A 24,107-nucleotide genomic window follows, 5' to 3' on the forward strand; every position below is an offset into this window, starting at 1 on the left:
CAAACTATTAGTTTTCACAACTTGCACATCAGTGAAATTGATGCCCCTTGTGTAATGCCATTACTTTTTGCTCCATCCTAACTCTACATCATTGCCCTGCCTCATGTTCACAGAAAGTTATGAACTTTGAGACTTGGTCACCACTTTGTCCCCCTCCCTTTCTAATGAACCAGAGTAAATTGCACCAACTCTTGCTAGCACAATGTACTGGCCTAGAGACTGCCTCCAGGTGACCTGAGGTCCAGAGAGCATATGCAGATTTGCAAGCTGATGCATTGTACTCATTGCGGGCACATCATGGATCACTCGCAATTTCCTTGGAAGTCAATAGGCGTTTATCTTCAAATGAACAGAACAGAGGATTGGGTGACTTAGCTTCAAGCAAGTAACTCACTTCAGTATTACTACCAGGGCTATAATATACAGGCTTCAGAACTTATTTCATGGATGTTTGCATTTGAAATGGGAATTTTGTAAATGTGAAGATGTCAGTTTACATATTGAAGGCTAATCCCTGAAGGGACACCAGGAGGCTGAAGTGACCCTGTTAGCTTTGCCTGGGAAAGTATATGCTCCTTCTATATAATAGGTAAACTGTGTTGTGATTCAGCCTTTGGTGATAGGTAGCCTGCTTCTGAAAGCCTCTTTAAAAAGGGTGAATCTTTATAAATACTTATTTTGTGTACTTTAGATTATTCTATTACTACCAATCCAGAGCAGCACTACTTGTGACAATTTTGAGAGAGGGGGAAAGAAGGGGAAAAAATGAGATATAAAAATTTTACCTCTTAAACAGGTCTGTGTAATCTCTTTCAAATTGTATCCAAAGAGAGAATGCAGCCATATGTCTTTAAAGATTGCCAGGCCTGGCAATGGCTTGACAGCTGTTCATTATTCAGTAAATGCAGCCTGGATGTATGTAACTCAAGATGCCTTTTGCAGAAGCTGCATAACTGAGTGCTTAGCTGATTGAGAATGTGAACTCATCTCAGAATTGTTATAGCCACCTGACACAGTTTGAAGTCAAAAGTGTTCTGGAATGTTAGCAAAAATTTTTCCCCTATGACAGAATAAAACCTTAAGAGCTATATGGAACCCAGCAAGGAAAAGAGGAATATAGCAGTGTGCATTGGGTCATTTTAAGTTAGGAAACCGGAAAACATAAAACTCAAGAATCAAGCCTATTATGACATGTTTAATTACTGCACAGATCAATAGACTTCTGTCTGTGCAAGTTTATCATGTTACACAAGGAGCTGACATTTAGAAACTGCTTACTAAGCAGATTTCATGAGTAATTTGTTTGGTGAAATATGCTAGCCATTCTGTACGAAAGCTTGCATCCATGGTGAAGGAACGCTTAAAATTAGTTGCAGCTGGCCCAAGCACTTTTATCTTTCAGAGCTTCAGAAGCAATATGCTTTTCTTAATGACTCACCTTATCTGCTTTATAATTGTGTTGTGCTTTTGTGAGTAACAGCTTATTTTTAAGGTCTATTTAGACTTTCTGAGGCACAGGCTTATCACATAGCAAGACCTATAGTTCGCATATGGTAACTGTTTTGCTTTGTCATATCCTAAGCATGATATCTTTGAAGTTCACGAGTTAGGATGTATAAACCTAATACCAGAAAAAGTTTTGCATGATATATTAAAGTGATAGCTGAAAGTTCAAATTTCTCAGCCATAAAAATAGACAAGCTTTAAAAATTGTTCTAAGTTCCTGCATTACCATTTACAACCTATTTTTAGCCTTCTGATCTCCAACTAGGAATACACAGGTCCCAAGGGGATGGAAAAACATAACATTCCAAGTCTTTCTGTGATTCTTTTCTCTAAACTTTGAGGCACAAGTTTTAAAAACTGGCAAAATCAGCAGCTGCAAACCTGCAAATATTTGATTACCACCCACCCTTTACATCTATGCATCCAATGCCATATCAGTGGCAATTCAGAACTGTCTTGCTGGTTCACTGTAGATAAGCCATCTATCATCTCCAAAGCACTTTGGAGAATTCTTTTTTTTTTTTTCTCAAAGTTCAAAAGATGTTCTGTCCCTATTGTCTGATAGGTTATTAGAAAACTGAGTGCCACATGTTACCTCCTTCACTGGTTTCTTTTTCAATGTGTGCAAAATTTTCATCTGCTCTCAGTATGGGAGAAATTAAAACTCTGTTAAAGAAGAACTTCTCCACACATCAAACACGCAGCTGATAAAGTATAAAACTGAAACAGAAGACAAAAACAACCAAAATAGCTAAGGAGGAAATAGTATATGTGGGAACAATTATCTTAAAAGCTCTTTTCTTCTCGAACCCCAGTCTCACAGCACAAAGATTGATATGGCAATAATTAAAAAATAAAGTCTCTATAGTCAAATATAGTTCAGAATTATGCATGTTAAAGCTATGGCAATAAGTATTTACTGCTATTAGCTTTCCAATTTACAGCTTGAGTAATTCCATTCTGAGCTGTAGAATACCATAAAGTCCTACAGCTTATCTCAAGGGCCTGCTCTATTTCAGGCTTACACTATGGGCAAGAGGAAAAGGGTGAGGCAAAGGAGATTTAATTGAGGAAAATGCTTTGGCAGTTCTTTGAACACATATAAAGCTAAAGCATACTTTTTTGGAAGTAAGTTCTATTGCATAGTACTCATGGAGATATTTATCTCCTAGTTGAGAAGCCTAAGCACCCTAAGACACTTGGCTTTTTGTGTTCTTTGTCTTTGCAAGGATGAAGAGTCTCCATATTCCCTTCTATAATCTCTAAAATAAGGTTATTTATTTATTAGCTAAACTCATTAAAATTAGTACTGTTCTCATCAGTACTATTTCTATATTCCCTGTAATTCCCTTTATTTCTTTGCCGGCTTTTCCCATAGTAAACCTCCCTCCCCCAACTCCACTCATTAACTGCGTATGGTAGTATTGTTACCCACCCAGAAAACTACATCATCCTGTCTTACTCTGGGAGGATTCAACTTGGCAAAGAAACAATCAGGTACAAAAAGATGAAGTATTTCTTTCAGGCTAACTACAGTCATTAAGCTAGTAGGAAGTTTAATAGTTGGTTGTAACTTTAAAAGCATATTCTAGGCTTGTCTTAAACTACTTTGCTGGTAAAAATCAAGTTCACTGCTTTAAAGTGCTTCAGAAATGGCAGCTCCCTCTCCAGACCCCCACAGCTTCCAGCAGCCGCTCCAAAACTTTTTAACATATATGAAAATCATATAGGGAGATAAGCATATTAAAAGATAGGCGAATTATACCATCTCACACAATTATGTTAATCAAATGCATGTATTTGCTTGGAGGAGCAGGAGCTAAACCAACAACATTCCATATCCTTATATGAAACAGACTTCTTGGCTTATGTAAGAACTTCTGCTAACTGTTAATTAAAAACAACGAGCTAGAGAGCATTATTGATATATGATAACACTATACACACACACACAAATATATATGCATATACACACATATATAATATATGCATATACCTCGCTAGAATTTGATCCGAAATGCTAGTTTAAAATCTGGCTAGTGCTGAATCAACAAAAAGGACTGTATTTTCCAAAGCACATAATAGCTTGTAAATAAGTAGGCCTAATATTTATTTTGCAGTAGATTTCCATCTGTTTTTAAAGTGGTGCCAAGGGAATTGTCCTGCCATCATTATCACTATACTTTTACCTTTTTGTATCCTGTGAATAGGTGGACAGAGTGCTCTGAAGTATGTGATGGATGAAAGCTTAAGATGGAAACCTGAGCCAGCAATCATTCAGGAATGACAGACATTTCCCAGAGCTTCCCTCCAGTAAGCTTCCTCTCCAGAAAATTTTGTAGGACAATGGTCTTACACAGTAAATCCTTTAAAAAAGAAAACAGAATACTGTCAGACATAACCTCTAATATCACTTTCATGCAGGTATGTGATAGCCAGTTGTCATCTAATGGATTCAATATTCATGGTTACTCACAAAGGGCTCCTCTGGGATTCAAATCACTCGTGTTAAGCTTTTCTTTTTTATCTGCAGTGTGCCCCAACAAGCAAACTTGACGCTTGGCTATAAATGGAAATGTAGAAAAATGTGTAAGATGTTTGTGGAAGTTTTTGTTTGCAATACACTTCAAAAACCCTATGGAAACACCAACATACTAGTGTCTCAAACCAGAAGAGTACTTTCACTCCTAAGCAAGCTGAGTATTGGTGAGAGATTCAAGATTACAAACCAACTCTTCTGTCTCTTTTTGTTGCTTTCTGTCATCCTTCCAGTCTACTTCTTTTCTCTTCCATTTTTCCACTACCCCTAATTCCTTCACACCCTTATTTACCAGGCAGACCTACTTCCACTTGTGCATAATCCTGCAAACCTGTTCCATGCTTCACCTATCAGAAATCCTCCCAGTTTGCTGGTCTTTCCTTCCTAAGGCTGCTGACACTCATGGAATTGAGCTCAATTCATCAACAGACACAAAGAAGAGGAATTAGCTCTGAAAAGGTAAAGCTTTACTGTGAGTGTGTTTCTTTTTATCAGTAACAGATCATTACAGAATTAAAAAAGAAATATAAAACTTACTGGAAGTGTGTGTGTGATTCACTGTGATTCAGAGCAAGATTTTCAGGAATATTTTGATGGCTAAAAATGCATAGGTTAGGTACATAACTTTGCATAGCTGATTTTTAAAATTCTGAAACTTTTAGCCTAATGTTACACAAGCTAATCAAAATGCTGACCTCTTCTTCCTCCCTCCCTCACCCCTCCTTTAAAAGTCCAAGTTTTTCAACTAGCATGGCCAGAAATTGTCCAAAATTACCATGAGGTTACGGAATATACTGCTACTTCAAGAAGACCCACAAAGATTTTAATCAGGGTCTGCTGATCTCTTTGGGTTGGTGACAGATGACAGGTTAACAGCTGCAGGAAGGGAATCCTTTTCCTTGTCTTCTTATGATTACAAATGTAATATTAGATATAAATTGCTCAGTCACTTTTATTACTAGTAAAACGGATAGGGTCTTTGAGCTGAAAAGTACAACTGGAATAACAGACCATATCAGATCTTCAGGATATCAGTTCTCTAGACAAGGTACCATATTACACATGGAAAAGTTAATAGACTTAATTTTTCAAAAAGAATCATGCTAAACATGGGGAAAAAAGGTTATTCAACATTTTGAACAAATGCTGTTTGTTTTATCTTTGAACATATTTGCTGCTTTTTACAATCACACTGGAAATACCATTCACAAATTTCTTCTAACTATAGAAAATTAAAAAATAAAGCTCCTCATTATTCACTGAGATAGAATACAGCTCATAAATTAGCTTTAGAACACATTATCTGAAATAAATGACAAGAATGGGGGCTGTGGATTTCAGGAAATAGGACCTGTATTTAAATAGGAGTCAAAATCCCATACTAAAAAACATCCATTTGTTAAAGGAATTAGGATTTGTTTTCCTAACTTGCAATAATTTTTGCAGACTGAGTGCCTCAGTTCCCAAACATGTCACTGACTGCTGAACAGAAATACATATTTCACTTGTTTGGCAATGGGTTCTCTGCTGCTAGCACTTTTTCTTTACAGAGCACTGGTTTCTAATTCAGAGTTACAGAGAACTTGCAGTAAATTTCTTTAGTTCATTAGTAATTAGTGAAAGGCAAAGAGGAGAGATTACTATCCAACATTGTGGCACAGGAACAATCACCCAGGCAGACAAAAAACACACTTCCTACGTGATAATTACATACCAACTTTGATTCCCGGTTGGATATATCACCTCACCATAAATCATCCCGATTTAGGCCTTTATGGGTGCAAAGTGATTGATTTAAAATCATGGTAAATGCTTCAAAGTTTTATACCATTTCAGAAGAAAGAGATGCTCTAGCTGCATGTGAGCAGAGATAATGGAATATACTGTTATGACTGATCAGGCAGATCAAATGCTTCAAATGTTGATAGGTACTGATTGCAGAGAGTGCTTGAAAAGAAAGTGCTTTTTCAAACATACTCTATTTGCATATCTGTAATCTCTTTTCTGGCTAAATTCACTTTCTCTCCCATACCATCATTACTGTCAAGTTCTTAAAACCCTGTGCTGGATGAAGTGCATCACATTCATTCAACCAGACTCTTCACAAAGACTCTTGTCCCAAAGGACCTGGCTTGGGTACCTGCAATGTCATAATAGTTTCGGTGCTAGCACTTTGACTCAGTTCCCCCTCGTCACTGAGGCTGTCTGATAAGGAAAACTCCCTTCAACATGTCTACATAATTGAACAGGAAATGGTTATCCAGTCTAGCAAATCTTCAGTCTTAACAAGTATTTCTGTCTCTCAGTTTGGGGAATTTGTTTTACTATCCACGTGGCTTAGAAACACATTGATACAATGAATGCTACATATAAAGGATGATTATATCAGCTGAAAACCAAATTATTTCCATCTCTTCCACAGAGGAAGCTTGGGGAACATAGCCTAAACGCAATTCAAAGTGATAAATGTTCCCATTGGCAGCAAGGAGCCTGAGATGATGTTCTCTGAAACACACAGAGTTTAAAAAGGAGCACATGTCAAACCAAAAACCCCGTAACCCTAAGCAACAAAACATCCCTTCATATGTCCTTCCTTCCTCTGATCTCTATCTCACAAACAATAAGACTAGCCAGCTTAAATGCTGCTTATATTGCTTTCATGTTTACAGAGCTTCCTCATTTAGGGAAAGGCAATCCACTCATGGGTTTAATAGCACCGAACAACAAAGAGACTTCTCTTACTTCAGTTACCACAACTTAGCAGAAAACATGCCAGGAAGGTAACATCATTTGACTGAAGCTAATGCACAGTGTTGGGTTTTCTGGTACAAATACATATATGTGAATAAGATAAATTGCTACTCCACAGCAGGGCTTCCTAGCCAAAAATGAGTTTTGTAGACCATTATACATCACTAGCCTCTGGATACTGCTTGTTGGAGGAGTGGTAATTTTGGTAATCTAAATCTCTGTAGCCCCTTTAATAAAATAGTAGCTATGCAATGGTGTGTCTGTACTTACACTTCACTCCAAGCAACAGCAGAATGAGAACCCAGTGGGCGAGTTATAGATGATTTGACTTGGGATGGTAGCTGATAGTAGACTTGTATGTCTCTGATAGGTTAAAAACAGTGTTAAAAATCTCAGAATTTCTCTAGTTATTCATAGCAAGACAGCTTTTCAAAACCCCTGGGAAACTTTAAGAATATGTTCACAGGACTTAAAGAGAGAGGAGTGTTCTAACTTGTTTTTGCTTGAGGCTTAGGCCGGGCTTGCTGTGGTCTATCGATAGATGCTTCCAAAAACGGATTCTCCTTTGCATTTTGCTTGCTTGTGACTTTTTGTACTAACTGTTGTTTTGATTGCTAGAGAACACTCTGTCTAGCACCACGCATTTCTCTGATCTAAAAATAAGCAAATGTTACAGCAGCACTCACTTCACTTATTCTTCAAAAGGCACTTTCAGGTAATCTACAACTGACTAAACAGCTCTTGCTCTTTTTTTCCCCCCAATTGATTAACAAAAGAAGCTGAAAATGCAAATATCTTGCTAATATTTTCCCAAAAAGCAGCTCATGTATTTAAACTGAAAACTAGAACTCTGATTTCTGTGACAAGCACTAGGTGAAAGCAGCAATTGTATGATCTCTCCCACCCTCTCACCATCTCATTACAGAAAAGCTTTGAGCATTTCCAGATGAGAGTTCTTCTGACTCTTTGCCACCCTTCAATGATTAACATCATCACAAGGCTGAAAATTACATTCTCACAGAATAGAAGAACAGATGGGAAGAAAACTCACTAATTCACTTCATGTGTCCCTTAACATACTCACCTCCTTATCCACTTGAATATAAAACATGAATGAAGCTCACGACTCTTTCTGGCTTAACTGGAGTTGCCTTAACTGTATTTGGCTTGCCCTGTCCCACCTCCTTCCCCACAGCCCTTATCCTGTACCTTCATTCTTGACTGGAAAACTGCCAGGGACACTGGACACTGCTCACGTGGTGGAGCAATATCTGACCACTCACGAGCCATGGGGCAGGGGCCTGTGTAACCCCCACCCTTGTTGCACTACTAGGCAGATCCATGACAAGTGTGGGGTCATGACAGCTTTGCTATGCTAACAATAAAATTCCCGGCTTTAGGCTCACCTCTTGAACTTTAAAACTCATCCTTCCAAATCTACTTCATCCCTGCCCATATCCTATAGGCTACAGGTAATGCTTAGATGTGCCCAAGTGACAGACTTGGATCAAAAGCTCAGCTTCTTAATCTGCGCTCTAGTTCATAAGTAGTTCTGCCCAATGAAGTATCCGGTGCAATAAACATTTCCAACAGCACTTGCCCTAAAGCATGTTCACTGGCAGTGTAACTTTGGAGATTACAAGGCTTGTTAAAAACTTACTGACAATTTAATATAACCTGTAAATGATTTTATAGAAAGTAGATTATCAGACTTTTCTAAAATGGCTCAAGTAAGGGGCATTGTACTGAGTAAAGGATAACATTCATGTTTATTGGAATGTAGTTTCCACAGCAGTCTCTATAACTTCCTCTGAGACTTTCAGCTTCAACAGCTGTCTATATTTTGGGCTTCCAAGCTCCACAGAGTACAGCTAGGTTAAGTTTACTTTGTTTGTACTGAAGGTCTGACAACATTGCTATAATCTCATAAGTGACTGACAGATTTTTGTATTTCAGTCTTTTGGAGCCCATGTTACCAGCTTGGATTCTTGATTAATTAAGGTGACTTGGGGAAACCACAGAATAGGAAGATAATGTTGTGTCACATCCTTTTTCTTTACTTCTAGAGACCATCTGAAAAACTCTTCTCTTCAAAGTGCATGCCAAAGTGACCCTTGAAATAGCAAGCTAGGATTTGAAACCCATCTTTCTCCCCTAAGTGGTATCACACTTGGTCTCAGGTCAGATCCAGTGACGCATGCCTCCATTCTGGCTCATGACTCTATAGCTGCAGAAGTATGAAAAGCAAGCCATGTGAAAAGCTTTTACTGCACATTTCCACAGCACTTCACAATGTGTTCACGACTTGTTTTAACAGCTTAGTGAATATGGAAATAGTCATCCACTCCAAGCAGACAAGCCATTCCAGGCCAAGTCCAATGAACATCAGTTATTTCAGAACAGGAAGTGGTGTGGTAGGGCAAAGGATCAGACTCCCTTCTGCTTAGATTCTGCTTGACTTAACTGGGAGAGCAAGAATTGAATCCGAGTGTTTGGTTTCGATTATGGCACAGAGGTTCCTCAGGTCTGCACTGTCCTTCGTGAATGTATCAGGAAGCTGTAGAGAAGAAGATGCTCCCATCTGGGAATGCCACAAAGCCTTTGCCAGGTCCTTGGCCATATTGCACTGAAAGACACAAACCATAGGGTAGAGATAATGAGTTTTTTCCTTTTGCTTCAGCTCACCTGTTCCTACAAATGTTATAATCTTATTAAAAGCTGGAAGAATTTATAAAGAAATATTTTTTTTCTTAGCTTTGAGCTCAAGTGGCTTTGCATTAATAATGACTTCAAGGCTCTGACTGAACCTAAGGGGTCCCATTCCTTCAGAAGGCAGTCATATAAATGAAGATACTTGTTGTTCCCATGCTCATTTTCCTCCCTCTCCTCCTCCTCTCACTGTAGGGGGACTAAATATACATTCTCCAGCTTATTTAAAGGACAAAAATTACATTTCCTTTTAGATGAACGAATCAGCAAGGCAGTGCTCTATAAAGACATGTCCTCCCCTGAGCACCATGAAAGATGACAGTTCCCTGGCACCGGGTGGGAACACCCAGAATTACGAGGTTCCCAGCAGTTCATATAGCATATACATGGCAGGGTTTGGTTTGTTCATTCTCTGGTGTATATTCATTCTGTCAGCTGGCCCTTCAGTACTTGGCAATTGTTCCTTGCTATGTGAAAATATTTTTTGGATTAGAATTCAGTCTCTCTGTGGGGCTTATTTGTTAAACTATACAGTAATAGAAATGTTATTTTGCCCATAATCATTGTTACCAGAAACATAACCATGACTGAACTATCTTGGACATACATATGATATCAAATATCATGTATAAAAGCTACAGTATTAAAATTTTCTATTGACTATCAATGGTTTTAGTTACAACCTATAAAATTAAACATAATGAATTCCATGACATTGCATTTACTAGCATTTCTGTCTATAACAAATACTGAACTGGGAACTCCAAAGGGTGTACCATACCGATTCTCATAGTAAGAGGGTTCATTGTAATCATTCTATATAATCCTATATAACTTGCAGTTTCCAAGTTTGTGATCCTTTGATGCCTATTTGGCTACAAAAAAGCCATGTCTCCAAATAATGAAGGAAAAGAACGTTGTCCTGGACTACTTGCAGCCTGAGAACATTTGCTTCTTTCATTGCTTACAGCGAGGCTTCTAAAGGATCAAAAAGATTTTTGCAAGACTAGCTTAGTAAAGGCTTATTTCTGACTTACAGCACAACTAGTCACTACAAAGAAGCTATTATCTTTGTGAAGCAACAACACCACACACTAATTAAAAAGCAGATTACAGATCATTTTGTACAACAGGGAGAGGGAGGGGACAGCTGTTTCAGCTACGGAAACAGCTTCTGTATGAGTACTACACTCTTAATTTCAGCCAGAAAGCTTGCATTCACCTAGAACCTGAGGCCTCTGTCACTACTTATTGAAACCTTCAGTTTCTTCTTGCTGTCTTTCACTTGATCTGGAAATCACCAGACATCCATATTGCCATTAATGACTGCATCTGCTCTCCTCTGTGAAGCCATGCCTAATTATCAAAGCAGAACACTAAGACCCTATGGAATAAAACAGATTTTAAGTTTGCAGCTTAATTCTCTATAACAATTTATGTTCATGGGAATGAAAGTTTCCTCTTACTAGAGGTTCAGGCAAGTGTTATAGCATATAAAAATGAGGGATAATCCCACTAAATAATCTAAAAATCCTCACTCCATTTCCTTATTTTCAAATGCACTCTAGTGAGAAGCAACCGGATGCACAGGTAGCTAAACCCAGCATATTGTGCCCTGCTAAAAGAAGGGCATTTGGATTCCATACAAAGGGGCAAAAGACAGCAGCAGACTACAAATGTGTGATGAGTCTGGTTTATGATAGATTAACAAACATCTAAGCAGCTGAATTAAAAGCAACAGGATTGAAACAAAGACAAAGATAAGACACCTGAGACATACTGCTTCAAAGGAATTCAGACCTATTTTTGGCCTCATTTAAGTGAAAGCAGCTGAACAGGCTCTGATCAGACCCTAGATTGGCGGAATGTTATACCTAAAAGTCAGTGGCCTTGTGAAAGACAAACAGACTGTAAGCAGATGTAGGGTCATACCAAAACAAGGGAACCTGTCCCTCCTGACTAGAGAAGGGAACAGAACTTGTGCTGAGCTAAAGGTAAAGTAAACTTGGTAAGAAAATTTGCTTGTGAGATCCTGTCATTAATATGTTTTCCTTTTGGTAGAGGAATTCATCTTTGCTTCATAGATGATGTTCTTGAATCATAACTGAAAAGTAGGCTCTGCAATCACAAAAGCTTTGGATTTACATGATCACAAAGATAAAAGAGATCCAGTCTGGGACTAGGACCAGGGTCTGTATGAAGAGAATAGAAAGGGTTTCCATAGGAGTATATGTGACAGAGTTTGAAGTGCAGTTTGTTCCTTGTATTTGGGGAAAGAGAGCACCTCCAACCAGAACAGCAAATAACCTAAAAGTTAGTGTACTCTGCTCCTTTGGAACTGACCTATGTATTTTACATCTGCTAGGCTTTGGATCTACAGCTCCCATTTTCCAGAGAAGCTATAAAAGGGTGAAGTCAGCATCAATACCATCATTTTCACATTTGCTTTAAAGGAAGGTCTCCATGCATCTGTTCTGTGGAGACCTGATTCTACCTGAATGTGTTGCACCTACTCTAAGTATATCTATGGGACTGAAATGGATAGGGATCTATAAAACATCAGTCTTAGGTGTCAATAACCTAATCTCTGACAATTCTCTCCCACCTCCCCCCCCCCCCCCCCCAAAAAAAAAAAAATTAGTATGCTAATCCTGGGTATCCTTGTTAAATTTACAACTCTACAAATTACAGTGTTGCTACCTACTTCCCTTCTGAGCTATCAACATTGTAGGGTCAAATTTGTATTCTGCCATCCTCAGGGGACTGGTATTTTAGGTCCAAAAAAATGCTACTTTAGAATGCATTTTCTGAAGTATATTGTAGATGTGCATTTAAATTACATGAGCAAACAACATACCTAGACATCAAGGTGACTGCATGAGGCTTTATCTAGCCCTTAAAAATAATGCAGCCTGTATAACCTGGATATGAAATATCTACAGCACAACAGCTTTAGAGAACAGTAGTGGATTCTGGCTATGTTAACTAAAGTGATGCTAGACCTTAAGTGATCTGAAGTCGAATCTAGATCCAATGCAAACTGTTTTTGTGACTGCAAGCAAACCATTTAGACTGTGTTAGTACAGTGCAACCTTACCTCACACAAAAATACCTAAGTTACACAAGTTGGTGCACTGCAGTGCCAAGAAGAGACCCTATACGCAGTCCTAGAAGCAGCACTGGACTTCAGTACAGAATAGGGCCTCAGATACTTAAGGGGTGTGCAGTGCCATGCAAAGGTGGCAAAGACTGGTTTGCCATAGCTGTGCATAGTGTCACATTCTTGTTGGATATAGATCTTTAAAGTCTTACACTACTATGCCAACTGAAAATAGCAGGAGAATGGAAACCTGAAAAACGAGCTCTTCATCTGTGCATCTCAGTAACCCAACTATAAAAAAGGAATAGTCTTCTGTCTCTTATGGTAATAACTACTACCAAAAATCCTATACATTAATGGTATGTAACGTGCTACCTAAAAAATCTGTATCATATTTTCATTGCCTGCTTGATAGCTCTCAAAATATTCTGACTTGGCAAAGGGAAGAAGAATCACGATCAGACAGATGGTTTCTAAAAAAAGCTTGCTTTGCGACAGATTCTGTTTAATTCTGTTTACAGAGAACCCTGCTGCTGGAAGAAACTGATCCCGGCACTGACATGTCAACATAATGCCACCAAAGCTGGAAATGAGCCATCAACATCACAGCTGTGAGAATAGGTAGTACTGGCTGCTAAGTTTATATGTAGATGTCTGGATTATTATATCACAACTACTCATAGTGGTGCAAAATGTTTGTAGGAACAGGTAATATTTCTACTAAGAATATTCTTCTCAATCTTGTTACATAAATAATAAAAATTGTTTTTGCATCTATTTCTTCCTGCTAATTACTGGGATAGTGCGTGTTGAATGCAAGATACTTTAAAACCTGAAGAAAGCAACAGATAGTAACACTTGAACCTCTTATTAAAAGGAAATATTCTGCTTTTAAGGGTGCTTTAACGTATAAGATGATTATGGATTTCACAGTTGATGCGGGTATTGGTCTGCAACTACTCTGGTATACTTAAAGGACAGCCACAGTGCAAAAAGTTTATCCATCTACTTGCTGGCTTGGGCTTATTATTTAGTAAGACTATAAAGGAGGGATGGAAAAAGTGCTTAGCCCTGCAGCAGTCAGTACAAAGGTTAAGTCATTTCTTTTTTTTTTGATCATCTTTAAGTGGTTACTAAAATCCTCTAAGCTTTTGTCTACATTAATTCCTCCTGTGTCGTAGGGCTTGTTATAATACAGTAATCCACCTCCAGTCACTGAAATGTGTTTCTAAGAAACAAGATCACATCTCAGTCACAAAATACTGAAAGATTTGCAGAACAATAGGCTGTCTCATGCTAAAGTAAGTTCAGTCATGAAACGTATACTGGCAATCTTTTCCTTGGGTTTTGTGTGTGTGAGGGGGGGAAGGTTCTGCCTCCTGTTCTGTGACCATCGGCTACAGAAGAGCACTATCCAATCCTTCATTACATATCATGAGATGCTTCCATTTTTGCATCCCTGGGTATGCATCTTGACCCTGCAAGAGCTATGCTGTATTTTTATCAGCTGGAAATACAGCTTTCTGTTTCTTGGTAGAGATACGCAAGTAAGCTTCAGACAGTCTAAATACAGCTTCTGAGTTCTACTGTATTCTACTGAATACAGTTCAGCTGAGACTTTCACTTGTCCCTAATTTGAAGACTGAACAATATGGAAGAGTAATATAAATTGTATGTGATATGTCTGCGGAGGAGGATGTCAATCACTTGTCATCAGTCATTAAAGCCACAGAACAAGGTATTTAATCTTTGCTTTGTTTTGATTTGTGGGGTTTTTTTTAGTATGAGGGCAACTGCTTTTGTAACAAAAAAATTGCTAGATACAGCATCATGCTGCTTAGCTGTACAGTTTTCAGTAATAGAAAGGTATTTATTTTCCTGAATTTTTATTTCCTCTTCTAAACACTGACATTCCCAGCATAAGCTTACATATCAAGGAAGAGGCTTGTTTTGTACCCTTCTAGCTTACATGCAAGACTGGGATTTCTAAAACTTTGAAACTAACTAAAAGTTACCTGTTTTAGGAATACGATGACAGAACAAGATATCAAGACACTCAAGCATGATCATGATACACATTACAGTTTGGTTTAAGAAGAAGACAGAGAATAGGGAACAGCAGATAATGTTCCCTTTATTATTATTGTTAGTCTTTATCATAGATGCTTTTTCTTTCAGCTGTTTCCCAGACATCTGATGTTTATCAAAGTGACATATTTTAGGTAGAATGAATAACAGCTTTTCCCTTTTACTCAGCATCTATATTATCACAATCCCTCTAGTTCCTCATATGTGGGGGGAATGCTCTTCCAAACAGTCTGCAAATGGAAGGATGTTATTTACAGCGTATGTGAGCTTTATTTTAGAATATATTGAACCAGATGAGAGTAACTATGAGATGGTAAACGGGATATGCTACACTTCACAAAAATCTTTTGGATACTCCAATGAGCAATGACAATGTTCACACCATAAATAAGTTCTTCCTGAAGGGAAAAAAAGCAGTTATTTCTTATATACCTCACATGTTCAGGCCTCACATATGTCTGATTTTTTAGTTCCCAAAACAAATGACACTAATGTCATGCTCAGCCTTTCCAATACCCCATTTGTGGAAATCCTTCGCCGCTAACAAGAACTGACAAAAAGTATAGCAGTCAACACTGCCCCCCAGTGTGAGTTGTTTTGAATTCATTCTACAACGGCTTCCCTTCTCAGTGTTGATTATCATGACTCCAAAGATTTTTAATTTCATTTTCTTTTAAGAAAATAATTTTAAAGTGCAGGTTTTTTTCCAACTGTTACTCCCCTTCTTTCTATGAAGGACTGCACAAAAATAATAAAATGTGTAAATACATAAATATTGTTTTTGCCACTTACATTTGCTTTATATGTTGATGAGGTTTGTTTGTTTGTTTGTTTTTTAAATTCTACAGGCCCAGTGGATCAGGTTCAGAGATGATGTGAAATACGGTGTGGATTAGTGCTCTGTAAATATAATCATATAGATTTTATATGTAGGCAAATTCAATAGTGTTTACAGAGCTCTGTTAGAGAGATGGTAAAACATACAAATTGAAGTACATATCTGCTTCCTCAATGAATGTCATCAACTTAGGCATGAGAAGAGCAAGCACAATTACATACAAGGACCTAATCCAAAATTCACTGACATCAACAGGAGTCTTCAGTGCACCTCGGGAAGAGATGAAGAACTTGATACTTCCATATATCAAGCACTTAAAGCATGATCTAACACAATCACACAAAATACATACAGAAAGTGTCAAGCTAAGGAAGCAGTTCTGCTAAAATCGAGGGATTCTTCAGAAGACTGCAGAAATGAGCCTGCGTGTGACCATCTTACCCTCTACCGCTCAACTGTCCTAACCACACAAGCATCTCTGTGCTGTCAGGCTATGGACCACCACACAGAAAATCAAGCTAGTTAGAATTATCCCAAAGGCTAAAATAAAAAAGTTTTGAGATCATTTTGAGTAGACAGAGATTTTACAAAGACGTTAGCAGATCTTCCAAAGATGATAAAGAGAATCAAAATCTATTACTGCCATCCCGGCAGATGTCTGAGAGCTCACGTAGTACAAATAAGAATAAACCTCTTTCAAATCACTAATCTCTCCCCACCAGTCTCAAAGCATTGGGTGCTATTAATCTCCAAATATGTGATTCATCTTATAGTCAACACATTTGATACATATACAAAGAATTTCTCAATCTCATTTAGAATTAATCGAGATTCTTTTTGGTAGTGTCTGTGTACCCCAAAGGGAACAATTAACTTCTCCCCACATGAGAAATGTAAACAGGGTAAAGCACCTCTTCTTGGTTACATCTTCTTAAAACAAAACATCTCAGTGCCCAGAACTTGTAACTTTGTCACATCTTCCCTGCAGCAGATTTTCTAATTAAAACTGGGAAAAGAAACAACCTGTAATTAAAGAGGTGGAGATGACCCTTTGAATTTTAGGTATTCATCACAAGATGACCCTCTTAAAATAAAAATAAGTCAAATATTGTGCAGCTATAACATGGAACATATTTTGGGGAAGGTAGAAGAGTATCTATTTGGATTTTCTGAATACCAATGCAGTCACTTTTCCTGTTAAATTCTGAAGCTTTCAGTTATTTATCACAGTTTCAAAGAAGGTATTACCAGAGTATATAGCAAAAAAACTTAGTGTAGTAGTAAGGTCATTCATATAAGAAAGACAAGTTGGTTTGATGTTATTTATCACCTACCACACACATTAGCAATGTTACTTAAAGCCTAATGTTAGATGGATTTAAGTAAGACAGCTAAGGGATAGCAGTTTTAGGTCCAGCTTGATTGTAAGCTGTAGACACCTTAAGCATACTTGGCTTATTATTGAATTGTCTTTACACTGTTACTCATCTAGAATGTACTACTGAATGTCAATCCTGAACTGCCTGAAAAATAGTATTAATGCAACCCTAGGTTAGTATGCTAAAGTACTCCCAATCAACAAGTTCCAGAAAAGTTAATTTAGCCACATAGCCTCTGTATTTTATAATGACATATTGAACAATTACAGAAGTTTGTATTAGTAAGGAATAGAAGGGGATCCCAAGTTAGTTTTGCTGCCAGCAATTGAAAGAAGGTTTCCATACATTTTGGTCATCATTTAAGATCCCCCATGTGTTGCAAGATTACAGTATTTATGTTGCAGAAGGCGCTGTAGAGAATAATTCCTATAGTCTAAAATACAGCTCTGTGTGTGAACCAGTACCTCAGAGACCATGGAAGTACAGCTGGCCAAAACTGTCAGTTTTAGGGACTGCTTTTGGCAGATTTTGTGTGAACACTTTGTTACATTCCTGTGTTCCACAGGACGGGCTCTAATGTTCTTCCCTTAATATAAAGTAGCATATATTTTCCCAAATTAAGGCACTTCCCAGAACCATTCAATGAAATTACAGTGTGAAGGAGAAGGCTAACACCAAGACTAGTGTGGTGCAGCTACAAGTTACAGTATACTAAGTCCAGTAGAAAATTCCATTGAAGCTTGCTAAAATTTCATCCGATACTGGTATTCCTAAGAGCACCAGTTACAGTGCATATGTTGGACAAAGATAAGTAATATGGAAATGGAATGCTTTGCTGGTCTAGAAGGAATAAGAAATGCAGGTTTGATCTGCATGTATGTAGCTGAGAATTCATACTGAGATGGGGGTGTGGGGGAGGAGGAAAGCGTACCATAATTCTGTGCCACAATATACCTTAGAGAAGAAGGATGAAAAACACATTGTAGCTATGCTATGATTTCATCTTCAGTTGCCTAGAAATAAAATGGTCCAAACTGTTTGCCAGCATTACAAAGCAACTGTTTTGCCATGGCAATGTTTATAGTTGTCATTTACCACCTGGCTGTAAAGCAGCCATGTTCCAAAACATCCTCCCTTCCTACATTAAGTGGCACAAATCCCTCCAGTGTTGGTGCACACAGTTCTGCTGACTCCCCTGGTTTGTTTTGTATTTCATCTGATCTTTGAGTAAATAAATTTTGATGGAATTGCTTCTCAGCTTGGCTTCTCCTCCACCTCCTGCTGGCACCAGCACTTGTTCCCAGTCTCTGTTGCTAGCAGTACAGGAGGTTTCATGCCAGGCATTTTCAACTGCTAGTGTCAAGGGTCAGCTCCGTAGCCTCTTGCCTTTGTCACCAGCTCTCAGAGCTGGCTGGCATCAATTTACTCTCTTCTTTCACGAGCTTACAATCAGCTTGAGACTCTCTCCCTCACAAAGTTTGCTTCTCTCTATGACCCTAGTAACCTTTACTTGAAATAATTTGCTAAATCCTGAGGTAGCTTGGTTGTTCCCCTGGGCATTGATTCAGTTTGAGTCCTTTCAACAACCTTGTGTATGAAATGAAATAGTCAAACTCCAAATACATGCAGTTGTCAAGTGTTCTCACATGGCAGAACACATTTCATGGTTTTCTATTCTGCACTGGTATGGCCCCAGTATTGACCCCCAGGGGATGCCAGTAGTGACTGGCCTCCAGCTGGACTTTATCCCGCTGATCACAACCCTCTGAGCTCAGTAGTTCAGCCAGTTTTTGATCCACCACACTGACCACTCACCTAGCCCATGCTTCATCAGTTTGCCTGTGAGGACATTGTGGGAGACAGTGTCGAAAACCTTACTAAAGTCAAGCTAAACAACATCCACTGCTCTCCCCTCATCCACCAAGCCAGTCATCTCATCGTAGAAGGCTCTCACGTTGGTCAGGCATGATTTTCCTTTCCTAAATCCATGCTGACTACTCTCGGTCACCTTCTTGTCCTTCATATGTTTAGAAATGGCATCCAGGATTAGTTGTTCCATCACCTTCCCAAGGATCGAGGTGATGCTGACTGGCCTGTAATTCCCTTGGTCCTCCTTCTTGCCCTTCTTGAAAATGGGAGTGATATTTGCTTTCTTCCAGCTCTCAGAAATCTCTCCCAATTGCCACAACCTCTCAAAGATTATCAAGAGTGGTCTCCTTGTCACTCTTCACACAACATTAGGAGCATCTCTGCTTTGAATTTATTAGTTGTGGACTCCTCACTCCTCATTTTTGAGTAAGCTATAACAGCAGCGTAGAAGGCCATCCCTATTTTTAATTTTTCATGGATAACCTTTTTCACTGTAGCATCAATAAAATAAATACTAATTTACAGATTACTAGTCCCAAGATGCTAATGACAAGTTGCTAAATAGCATAAGACAATCAGATTTATCACTCCATCTGGCGGAAGCAAATGCTGAATATTTTCATGAACAATGGCCATGAAACAGAGACATTTTGTCATTGTTTTGCATGATCACTATGAAGAGGACCTGAAGGAAATAATGCTGTTTTTATATCCGATCATTCTGCAGATGCATTTCTTGACTTGGAGTCTAAGACCAACTCCTCCCATCAGTTGTTCACTACCTTCTAACACAATCTCATTGCTCCAAGTCATTCCAGCAGATAGTTAGAAACCTCTGGAAAAATGCCAATTCAAGTATTTTCAGGAATGATGGAAAAACTACGTCTCATTGGATAACGTTGTAAGAGTTTTAATGAAACTGAAGTTGTGTTATATTGTTTTATACCTTTTATACAGAACAGTTCCCTCAGTATAAAGTGAATTATGAATTCCTAAGTCTTCTGCCCCTCCATTTTTCCTCAGAAAATTCTAAATCCTCAAGATTATAAAACACTTGGCCCTTCACTTCTTATAAGTCAAAATGTTGAAGTCCTATTATGCTTTCCTAGGGCTCAAGTTACATAGAAAAAAGTGGAAGAGCTTTAATCCCTACAACAAGCCTGCAATGAGCCTGTGGGGAGGCTGTTTATGGCAAAAGTAGAAGAAACTTTGTACTACAGATCCAGTCAGAGTCCTCAAGTAGACTGTTCGTCCCTTTGAAATATTTTTTCTTTCCTCCCACTTTAGCATAATCTTTGCATAATCTCTTTTATTTTGTTCAAGTGAAGCAGCAAGAAATTCTCCCTCCTCTTTTTTCCCCCTCTCTCCTTTTTTTTTAATTGAGAAGAACTGCTGGTACTCAGCTTCTGGTGGGAAAAAAACACAGACTGAGGCACAGTCCTGGCTCACTTCTCCCACATTATTCACTCTGATGCAGTTAGAAGCCAATGTGCACTAATTGCTGTGATCTCTCCATTTGGCTTTTAACTTAAATAGCCATCTGTAGGAGAATCTCGGCCGCTTTCAGCAGCCAGAAGTACTTGAAAATGGCAGCCCCCAACACTGTTTAATTTTTACAACTTTGAGGTCATGAAAGACCACTCTTTCAATGAAACTCCATAGGATGGGCTTGGCTGGATGATTTGTTTCTGCTTTAGGATTTAATTTGAACAATATGGACTTTTCCCCATTAGCATAAAATAAATCAGCACTTTGCACTAGTTTCCCACGCATCACTTTCAACAGGCTTCCAACATTAGGATCAGGTGGGTAGATGACAAGTACCCAAACTGTTTATATCTATTAAAGTCCATTGGTCACATCAGCTCTTGGTTTTGATCCTCTAAGTTACATATCACTATTAGTTATTTCCACAGTCACCAGGTTTAATGTACACATGCGCCTTGTAATTCAGCCGCACAGCATATTTAGTTATAAATTCTAATCAGGTAGCATAGATTTGAATAATACAAAACATTTTCCCTTAATAATGGAGTTATTTCAAATACTACAGCTGTACTTGCCTAATTTCAATGAGAACAAACATCCAAATTCATATTTTCCTCCCCCAGCTTTCCATATTCCTGTTAGCACAAAAAATGCTGCTTTATATATAACAATTTTGTTCCATAAATATAACTGAGATAAGTTTAACATTTATTGAACTAGAGTCTAGTTATTGCAGTTCAGCTTCAAAATACTGCAGGATTAAGCAAATAATCCAAGTTAATAATGGTAAGCCATTGAGCTAGTTGGAAAAACAAGGATATTTTTCCATGAAAGATTATCAGGTTGCTTCTCTCCCCCCATGCCCCTCCTCTACTATGTCACATGAGGAATCTCAATAAGACAAGCAAATTTATTAGATTTATGCAAAAAGCAAAAAAGGAGCGTGTTCCAGGTGCTCCTACCTCTCATCAGCTGTACCAGCCCGCACCCTCACCCGTCACAAGGCGAACAAGCCTGCACGGTGTGTGGATGGTTACATTTCCCTCAGAAAGCCACCTCCACGAAGCCCTGCAGGCTGCGGACTCCCCAGCCCTGGGGCCGGTGCACAGCTTCGCGACATGGCCGCCGCCGGGGCGCGACATGGCCGCCGCCGGGGCGCAAGGCCCTCTCCCAGCATGGCTCGAGGGCCATAGAGCCCCAGGCGCCCTTCCTGTGGCCACCCACCTCCTCGAGCTTCCCGCCTCGACCACACGACATGACTCACCGCACCGCCTGGGAAGGCAAGCCCCGTCAAGCCTGTCTCCTCAGTAATGGCAGCCCTGCCTCCTCCCTCCCCACAGGCCCTGCTAACCCAACCACCCTGGCCTGCTCACAAGTCTTTTTTTTTAGCCATTTTCTACCCAAAAGAATGGAAGAAGTAACTTGCATCATGCTGTGGGATGTGGCAGCAAACCCTTTCAAAGGGCCAAATGGCCTTTTTATGGCAAGATGCCAGATGCCACAGCTGGCTTGAGTAAAGCTAATTTACTGACTAAGCTGACGCCTCAGTGAAGGTCAGCAAAGCCTTTTCTTAAACTTTTGCCACCAGGGAGAGCTCAAATAAGACAACGAATTTCTTATCTATGGTAATAGATATGCTGTTGTGTAACACTCAGTATGTCTGCATCTCAACAAGTTGTTGACTGATTTAAAATAAATAAACAAATAAAAGTTAGGCCAAAGTCTTCCATTATATCTAGGCCTGTTACATCTCTGACGCTACATCTGATATTGAGAAATAACTAGGCAATACTGCCAGAGGTGTCTTATTAGTAAAAGGCCAATACACTGGCATAAGCAGAGTATTTTCTGTGGCTGGAACTGTAATGCAGAGACGAATGTTGTAGCAGCGCCTCGTCCCTGCTGGCAGCCCGGCTAGTGCGCAGAGGCGATAATCTTGCCGGAGCAAGAACAGCCTCTGTGCGAGGCCTGTTTCGTGATTAACGCTGACTACGCCGAGGAGAGAAATCCCTGCATGTTGGAGAGTTTGGGTCCGAGAAGCTGCCAAAAGCCCTGATAAAGCAGCCACTGTTAAGACACGAGAGTGCAAGAATTGTAATATCGATGCAGGTTGCCTGAAATGGCCTGCGTTTCCCCCTCCGGGCTGGCCGTCACTGCAGGGCAGGATCCCTTGCGCGGCCACCCTTTCTTCGACACACTTTTTGCACAGCGGAGCCCCGCAGCCGCTGCTGTCAGCGTGCGCCTCCATTGCCATGCGGGAGGAGGAAAGGCGGAAAGCTGTCTCGCACAGAAGCTACGTGAAGTAGTCGCAAGCACCCCCGCGGCCAGGCTTCAGGCTCGGTGCTTGATGCGTTTCCTCACATGCAAAACAATGCTAACCAAGTACATATGGGTTTTAGATGTTCATCATGACTTTTGCATACCAACAAGCCACTTAAAAATAACCATGTTCTTTGCATTCTTTTGTGAAATGGATATGCCCTAAACTATTGATGAACTAAGACACAGAATACAAAAGTTTGGGGGGATTTACAAGAAAAAAAGGAAGAAAAAAGCAACCAGAAACTGATCTATGAACTATGAAATATACAGAGGAAAAGTCTGTAATTTCTGACTTTAGCAGCAGTAGACAGTATTGCCAATCTTATGGGTATGCCTGTTCTGATGAGATTTTTTACCCACAGGTTTGCAAACTCAAGTAGAGGTTCAAAATATTTACAAAACATTTAGAAAGACAGGCTACCACTCAGCTTTCTGCACAAGTGAAATATTTATTCTGTCTGTGTTAAGGCTCTTTACCTTTACACAAACATTTCTGCAATCATCTTTACAGATCTCGCTATCTCCAGTCCAAATTATCTACAATGTTTCTTGTCTAGACCAGTCTAGGTATGTAAACTGTATTTTTATATATCATCTTTAGTTCCAAGAAAGGTGGACTTGCTGCAGAAAGAAGTGGAATATGTATCTAAAAGTTCCACTAAAACAAACTGCAAATGTTTTTCTAAAAACCAATACAGGTTAAATATGCACTTTTTTTTCTAAGCACTTCATTTTTCAGTTGGCAGCTATATCCAAATTGCTTGGTCTAACCCCAAAACAACACCTATATAGCAGCAGCAGAATTTCATGCAGAAAGTTTTTTTGGAAATTAGGGGATTTTTCTTACTTTACAAAGGTAGATTAAACAGTTCTTTTTTATATATATACAAAAAAAATAAGATGCTGTCAAACTGCTCATTGCTGAGGTCAGATACAAAAACATAGATGCTCCACATTCAAATTTGAACTTTTTCTTATGTAGCAAATCATATTGAGCAATTGTGTTAGCAGTTTCAATTGAATCAAATATTGGACTAAAAAAGCAGATTCAGATTTTGTTTTAATATGTGATCATTTTCAGTGTATCAAGTTGGACAGTGTCAATTCAAGCACAGCTGCAACCTTCTTGGAAGGAAAATCTTCCTTTCCTGCATTTGCCCCAGATTCCAATGCTGCAATAGCTCAGAGATGTTTCTTATGTTGGTAGGAGTGCAATAAGGAATGTCTACAGAATGTGCATATGTTTGTAGAGTAAATTAGAAACGGAAAAAATGGGTAGTTTCTGGGTTTTTGGGGAGGAAAGGAGAAAAACTTGTGCCATAGACAAGGATTTGATTAGAATGAAGAAATCTCATTCTTCCAAAGAGGAAAAAAAGTAAGCTTCACTTGCAGATCTTCCATGAAAACATGTGTGTGGTCTTCATCATTTCAGTCTCTCTCTAAAGAGTAATAGCTGCGATTTACAAGATTGTCTGACCTGGTCTTGAAATCGGAACTCTTCCGTAGCCAGTTTAATTC

The sequence above is a fragment of the Dromaius novaehollandiae genome, chromosome 4, assembly GCF_036370855.1.
Source record: "Dromaius novaehollandiae isolate bDroNov1 chromosome 4, bDroNov1.hap1, whole genome shotgun sequence".
Taxonomy (NCBI): Eukaryota; Metazoa; Chordata; class Aves; order Casuariiformes; family Dromaiidae; genus Dromaius; species Dromaius novaehollandiae.